Source organism: Chlorocebus sabaeus, chromosome 18 (genome assembly GCF_047675955.1).
Source record: "Chlorocebus sabaeus isolate Y175 chromosome 18, mChlSab1.0.hap1, whole genome shotgun sequence".
Taxonomy (NCBI): Eukaryota; Metazoa; Chordata; class Mammalia; order Primates; family Cercopithecidae; genus Chlorocebus; species Chlorocebus sabaeus.
The window spans coordinates 21,345,272-21,352,656 of record NC_132921.1 but is presented as its reverse complement, the minus strand read 5'-3'; positions in this window follow the sequence as shown (position 1 = coordinate 21,352,656).

Genomic DNA, 7,385 nt, shown 5'->3' with positions numbered 1-7,385 from the left:
TGGATCACTTAAGGTCAGGAGTTCAAGACCAGCCTGGCCAATAAGATAAAACCCCATCGCTACTAAAAATACAAAAATTAGCTGGGCATAATGACACACACTTGTAGTCCCAGCTACTCAGGAGACTGGGCAGGAGAATCTCTTCAACCTGGGAAGTGGAAGTTGCAGTGAGCCAAGATGGCACCACTGCACTTCAGCCCAGGGGACAGAGCAAGTCTTCATCTAAAAAATAAAAAAAGATATATTTTTCTCTTTGACATATCAAAATTCAGAATCAACTATTTTCCTGAGTCTTTTTTACATTTCATGGCAATGCAATTATTTGCATAAGCTCAACAAAAAACTGTCTCCTTATTTTTATTTTTAAACTAGAATATAATTAGACAAAATGATTGTATAACCAAGGGCAAACCTGGAATATGTTATCTGAAAATCAATCTCATTTTGTCTGATATGATAAATCTATCAGCAAATAGGCCTAACTTCACAGGTAGAACAAATGTCTGCAAAACACTCCCAGGAAACCGATCTGGTAAAAGGAAAGTTCCTTCTTGGCAGGCCAGGAAACTTAGGAAATGTGGGAACCACCAAGGAGAAAAATATTAATTTTAGATGCTATAAATGAAATCTAGTGGAGATGAATTTTGGTTTTGTAGCCTTGGAATAACTGAAAAAAATAAGAGTGAATTTTTAAATCTCTGGAATGATGGAGGCTATTGAGAATGCAAACTTGGATTCCTTAAGACCTTGCTGGAAAGAAGCTAATTGTCTGGCTTTAGTAGCTACTCAGCTCTTGCTGATCACACAATAGAGAGGCTTATATGTCCTAATACCACTTGCTGCTCTTTCTATGTATGGGAACCAGGCCAAATAGCAAACACATAATGACACTTGCCCCCTACCCCCGCCCCCCCTTTTTTTTTTTTTTTGCATGCATGGAATTTTAAATAATCTTTGGAGAATACCTAGAAACACAATGGGGAGTATTAAGAAAAGTTACTTGAAATTTGGAAGTAAGGCAAAAAGATGATCACCTGCCATACATTGTCATTTAGGGCATCAGTTAACAAGCTGCCTAAAAGTCATCTGCCTTTCTAGACAGGGGAAGGAAACTTTTCTTCTTTTGCGATTTCTATTGATTAGGGCCCAGAAAGCTTATGACTCTGGAAAGTTAGATGTTAGTTTATAGAAAATAATTGCTAATGAGATGCAAACAATTTTTGTCTGGCAAAGGAGATAATTCCAAAAGTTATGGCTTTTTTTTTTCCCCCGGTAGGACATTAAGCCACCAAAAATTATTCAGAAATCGTAATCCAACATTACATGTATATTTATACACATACACAAATAGCACACATGCACATTTAATGTCTCTTCCCTTGAAATGGCAACTGGCTTTGTCATTCTCTGGTTCTCTTATTAATGAGTCAAATAAACATTACCATATATTTGTATGAGAAAAAGTGGTTTTCTTTAACATTTTGAAAAGTATACTTGGCTATTCTTGTCCCCTGTGCATATGGACCATTAAAATCCAGTGTCTAGGCCACCAGAGGTCAACAAATACCAGCAATAGTGTTGCTCGCACTCTGGGTTGAGGCTTTACTGAGGAATTTCTTTACTTTCCTTACAGTTCAACTGTGCATTAAATTAAAAAAAAAAGTTCAATGTGCTGTACTGAAAGGAGTCTCTCTGAATACCTAGTCTGCCATATTGATTAAAATGCAAGCCCTTTCAATTACTTTTTAGGAGTTAGTTATGTATTGTATTTTGCTAATCAGGACATTCCTGGACAAGGAAAATGCCTCCGTGGGTTTCATATCACCCCTACTGCCAATTTATCTCAGGACCCTAAAGGGTGGGAGGATGGCTAGGGCAGGATGAGTTCGTTCTGAGCCTGGGTCTAGTACAAAGGGAGGATTTGGGCAGCCGTGGGGCAATAAAGGCTCTGGATGTCTAAGCCACTGGAGGGAGGGAGGATTGAAAGGAAGGAGGGCAGAGGTGTAGCAGGGTAAGGCATTTCCTATCCACATCCAAAGTCTTCCTTTGGAACTGCAGTGTGCTTGGCATGATTCCAGGGTGAAAAGGAAGATCATGCAGAACGGCATCTGCAACATATCTGTTGCCTCCTGAGTGATCAGGTTGGCAGTGAACTCGGCTGCTGTGCCAGAGCTGGAAGGCACCTCCCTTGGTTGCTTTCTCCACGAAAGCCGGGTTTTCATTGCATTCACTCACACTTTCTGAGTTTTGCTCCCAGGACTTGGGGAGCTGACTGCAACAGGCAAACCGAGAAAAGGTTACACGGTTTAGGAGTGAGTTGCTATCCTTGGTTATACACCCATGATGTGCCAAATCTTTGCTTTCCCCCTTGGATGGCATCCTAAACTCTAGCAAGGAGAGGATGAGAGATTAAGAATAAAGAAAAAATAATAAAACACTGTCAAGTTGTGAAATTCAGCATGTTAGAGCATCTACTGTATGTGAAGCACTTTTTAAGGAGTATATGGTTCTTAAGAAAAAACTGCAGATTTTCTAAGACTATCCTGATTTCGTATATTCTGCCCCAATTTCAGACTTACTGTCAGCATTTTGTCTTTGCTTTTAGATTGCAAACTATGTAACTATACCCAGATGTTCTTATTTTATTTTATTTTTTTTGTAGTCTGGGATCTGCCATTTACTAGTTGAATACGCACAGACAAGTTGCCCACTCTCTCATTCTCTGCCTCCTCTTCTGCAAAATACAAAGACAGCTATAGAGTGGATATCTGTTGTTTGGTCCTGCCTAGAACCTCTTCTGTCTTTTGAGAACAATATATTTATTTGGGGAACAGCCTCTTTCACACCGTAGCCTCCTGATCATGGGGGTCTAGAGAGGGCTCCAGTTGCAGTTCCCATTATCCCTGGACACAGAGGTGACACATTTCCCAAACCAGTTAGAATCCTCCAGAGTTTTCCTTCTGGAATTAAGTGATTCCTCTCCTCTCTGAAGATAAAGCTGGGAAGGTAATGGCCCCCTGAACTGCTGGATGCTAGGTTTTGGCCCCATGGAAAAAGCCATTCTGAGAGCATAAACTACCATGTTTTGAAAATGAAGAGAGAGAGAGAGAGAGAATGGAATCTTGAGTCCTGGGGTTCAACTACTCTGCCTTCCCTGAGATAGGCTCTAGAAACCAGTAGAAATGCTCCTTTCTGCCTAATCAGCTTTGAGTTAGGTTTCTGTCACTTGAAATATTTCTGACAACTCCTGATCGTAAAGATTATCCAAAGATTACGTAAATTTGTTAAACTAAAAGTACTACACAAATGTACAACAAAATTATTATTGTTAAATGATCCTGCATTCAGGGACAAGGCAGATGTAGAGACACTTGACCTGGAATATATAGTTCTAGTGTCTGAAAACACTCCCATAGGCATAGAAGTGGACCGGAAGTAAATGGAAGTGGACCGAGAGTAATCCAGAAATGGACCAAAGTAGCTCCAGTGAGCACGTTTGCTAGTGAAGTTGAGGTGTGAAGTTATGGAAATCCTTGAACTTGTTCAGACCATGTTGCTCCTTGTGTGAAACTGTTGTTAGAGAACGGGTTTCCTGCTGCAAATGCAAAATGTATGTGGCTGGGAAGTTCTTCTTGGCAAATTCGAACCCATTATTAATTGCTTCTAATCAAGATCTAATAAAGAAGAAAATTTGCTTCAAAGAAAAGGACTGTTGTTAACTGGAGAAGTCAACTAAATCTAACAGCATATGTGTGAGGGAAGGGAGTGGCTGCTTTATGTATTATCGAAATTAGCTAAGAAGAGAAGTAAAGCCAGTTTGATTATTGAGAACTGACTATGAACTGCAGGTAAAAATGTAGATAAAAGTGCACTGACGGCTCTCCCCTTTGGGTAGCGCATGGAGTGGGAGCAGCATGAGGTGTGGAAAGGTGTGGACATTAGGAGGTCTCTTATTGAGTCTCTTGGGCTGAGTCATTCATTAGCAAAAAGCCATCCCTGGGGCAGATCCCAGTTTGGTTTGGGGGGACTTTGGGTGCATGTTGAAGGCTCCCAGGGAAGCGCAGCTTTGTGGGGCATACTGTGTTTTCTTCCTGCTGTGGAAAATCAAGTGATCATCTGCCAGGTGGTCTGTGACCCTCTCCAGGGCTCTCTGGGATCCTGTTCAATTTTAACAAACACACAACCCTGATGTGCTGGCACTTCTGGCAAAAACATGTTTTGGCAAAGGCAAAATTGCTAATGAAATTAAGTAACATTCTATGTAGCATCTGTTCTATGACCAATTTACCAACTTCTCAGTAAACTGGCACTTAAGCATCGTCTCAGCCATAGCCTCAGATGTTTCTTACCTGGACTGCAGAGAGCCCCTGTGGGGAGAAGGGGCAGGAAGATTCGAAGGGAAGAATGCTACGGCCCATCATTTCCTTCTGTGATTGAAGCCTGCACAGCCTTTCCCTTCCCGCTGTTTCTATCTGGCTCTACCTTGACAATTGTAAGGAGGTTTTGAATTGGCTAAGACTATATTTACCAATATACTAAGTGACAGAAAGCTCATTTAGTCCAGCTTAAACCAAAGGGAGACTCTTATGAGGATACCTGGCGGTTTTGTGGAACCCGGGACAGGAATGTGGTTATGGCAGAATCTTTGGAATGTGGAATTCAGCAGGGTCAGGGCTCACTCTCCATTTCTCACCTCCATCCCTCCCTGTGTATACCTTCATGGTCCCTTCTCCCTCTTTCTACAAATGCATTGTCTCTACTTCTTTGGTTCATGGAGGAAACATGACAGCACGTAGTGTAGCCTCAACCACCGAGGGAAAGACCCTCACATCCCTAGATTCTGGGAAAAAGCTCACTGTGCAAGCTGAGTCAGGTCCCCCAACCCAGACTGGCATTAAGGTCATGGCAATAGGCACTGTGCTCAGTGCAGCTGTGGTCAGGCATCTATGCCAGGATCTGTGACTGGGGTTGGCCATATCCTATTGGACTATGAGGTTGCTTCTGCAGCTATGTGGGTAGTGAGTAGAGGGGTAAGTTCCCAGAAAAAAAGAGATTAGGGGTAACACAACCCTATAGCTGTCCACTACACCACCTGACTGGCCATGTGGCCCGAGTCCCTATATCTCCATTCTACTTTACTTGCCGATGAATTGCTCTTTCTGAAGCCCGTCCTCCGTATGTGACTCCTGCTCAGAACGTTCTCTGCCATCCATGGCTTTGACAGTTAGGTCTCAGAGACCTAGAGTCTCTGACTATGAGGTTCTTTAGAGCCCATCTCAACCTACACTTTATCAAATGCATGAATTTCTTCTATAGTTTCCCAGAAGTCTCTGCTGGTATATGTCGAGGGACCAGGAACTCACTACCACTACAGGAAAACCTGTTCCATTTTTCCAACTGCTAATTGTTAGATCTGTTTTCTCTCTAAAGTGACATCTTTCACTCATTGATCCTGGTTCTTCCTTCTGGGGTCTAATGTCTGATGTCCCCTAGAGCTAGTTTAAAGTAGTTGCAATTCCATCCTTACTTCCCCTTCTGCATGTCTTCTTGTTTACAGCCAGAATACCCTCCTTTTCACTTTCCCATGTCCAATTCTTCTGTGTGTGGTTTTTCTTTTCTTTTCTTTTTCTTTTTCTTTTTTTTTTTATACAGAGTCTTGCTCTGTGGCTCAGGCTGGAGTGCAGTGGCATGATCTCTGCTCACTGGAACCTCCGCCTCCTGGGTTCCAGCGATTCTTGTGCCTCGGCCTCCTGAGTAGCTGGGTCTATAGGCGTGTACCACCACGCCAAGCTGATTTTTATATTTTTAGTAGAGATGGGATTTTGCCATGTTGGCCAGGCTGGTCTTGAACTCCTGGCCTCAAGTTGATCCACCCGCTTCAGCCTCCCAAAGTACTGGGATTACAGGTGTGAGCCACCATGCCCAGCTCCCGTACACATTTCTAATGTGCTATTACATTCCAATCCTCTCCATTTTAAAAACTCCTCTCCTGATGTGCTGTAGTTTGTCAAGGATCCTCTTAAAGCGTTTTGTTCAGCACTGAAAACCATGTACCAGGAAGACCTCCTCAGCCGAGAGACGAATGGATCCATTGCTGCAGACATTCTGAAGCTGATATTTGCACTCACGACTCTCACTTTGGGTAGTCTCATCACACTCATGATTATATTCAATTTCAGTCCATGGAAACTGCCTTAGTTCCTGTGATTTAGTCTAATGTTGAGCTCAGACCGGTTTCTGTCCCACTTCTTCCTGTCACAGCTGTGTTATTCGGCCTTGCTGCAGAATCCAGAAGCCATCCTGACCAAAAGCAGGAAAAGCTCCCGCCCCATTGGTCTGGTGCTGGTTGACCCAATGTCCCAGTCTGAGAATTGCCTTTCACCTTGTATTTGAGATCTGGTTTCCATCTCACCCTTTACAGACATTTAGTGACTTGATCTTTGTGAGAATCAGCTGAAGATCCTGGTCCCCATATTAACCCATTTATGCTGGAGGTTGCAATGTTTTAAATTTTTGCATGAGTGAAAAATCAGACCTTAGTGATGACCTTAAGCAGTAGGATATGAGTAACTCTCACATGCATAGCATTCCAATAATGAACACTAGGCATAAGTGGGTTTTAATATCTTAAAACTCTGCTAGGTGGATGAGTTTTTCCCTTGCTGAGACATTTCCTGCAGAGGAGCCTGCTTACTGAGCTTCCCCCACCGCCTCTTCCTGGCTCTCCTCTAGCTCTGCTGTCTGTTTGGTTACTCTGTTTGCAGGTGTTGGACCCAGAAGCTGAGGCTTGATTACACACCCACTGTCTTCTCTTCTACCACATAGGACACTGAGCTATGCCTGTACTGTTTCCCACGACCTGCCATGGAGACTGAGAACCCCTAAGCTGTCCTGCTCCAGTGGGCAGTTGTAAATTCAGATCCTAAATCTTCCCAAGTACCCTCATGTCTTTAAAAGTTTGTCAAAAGGAATTCTGCTATGAAATCAAGGAAAATTTAAAAAAATGTTTTTAGTGCACAGGTTAGGGTGTGTGTGGTAGATTATAAAAATGTACACAATTCTTCATTGTTCTTATAATGAAGAGTCTGTTTTCCTATTCCTTGAGTATGGGTTACCCTGTGACTTTGTGACTTTCTTTCTTTCTTACGCCCATTTGTCCCTGTGCCCACCCACCCCCACTCCCTCAACCTTCTGAAGCAGTGATGGCTTTCATTTTTTTCTTTTTTTTTTTTTTTGAGACAGAGTCTCACTCTGTCACCCAAGCTGGAGGGCAATGGCGCAATCTCGGTTCACTGCAACCTCTGCCTCCCGGGTTCAAGTGATTCTCCTGCCTTAGCCTCCCGAGTAGCTGGGATTACAGGCACACATCACCACACCTGGCTAAT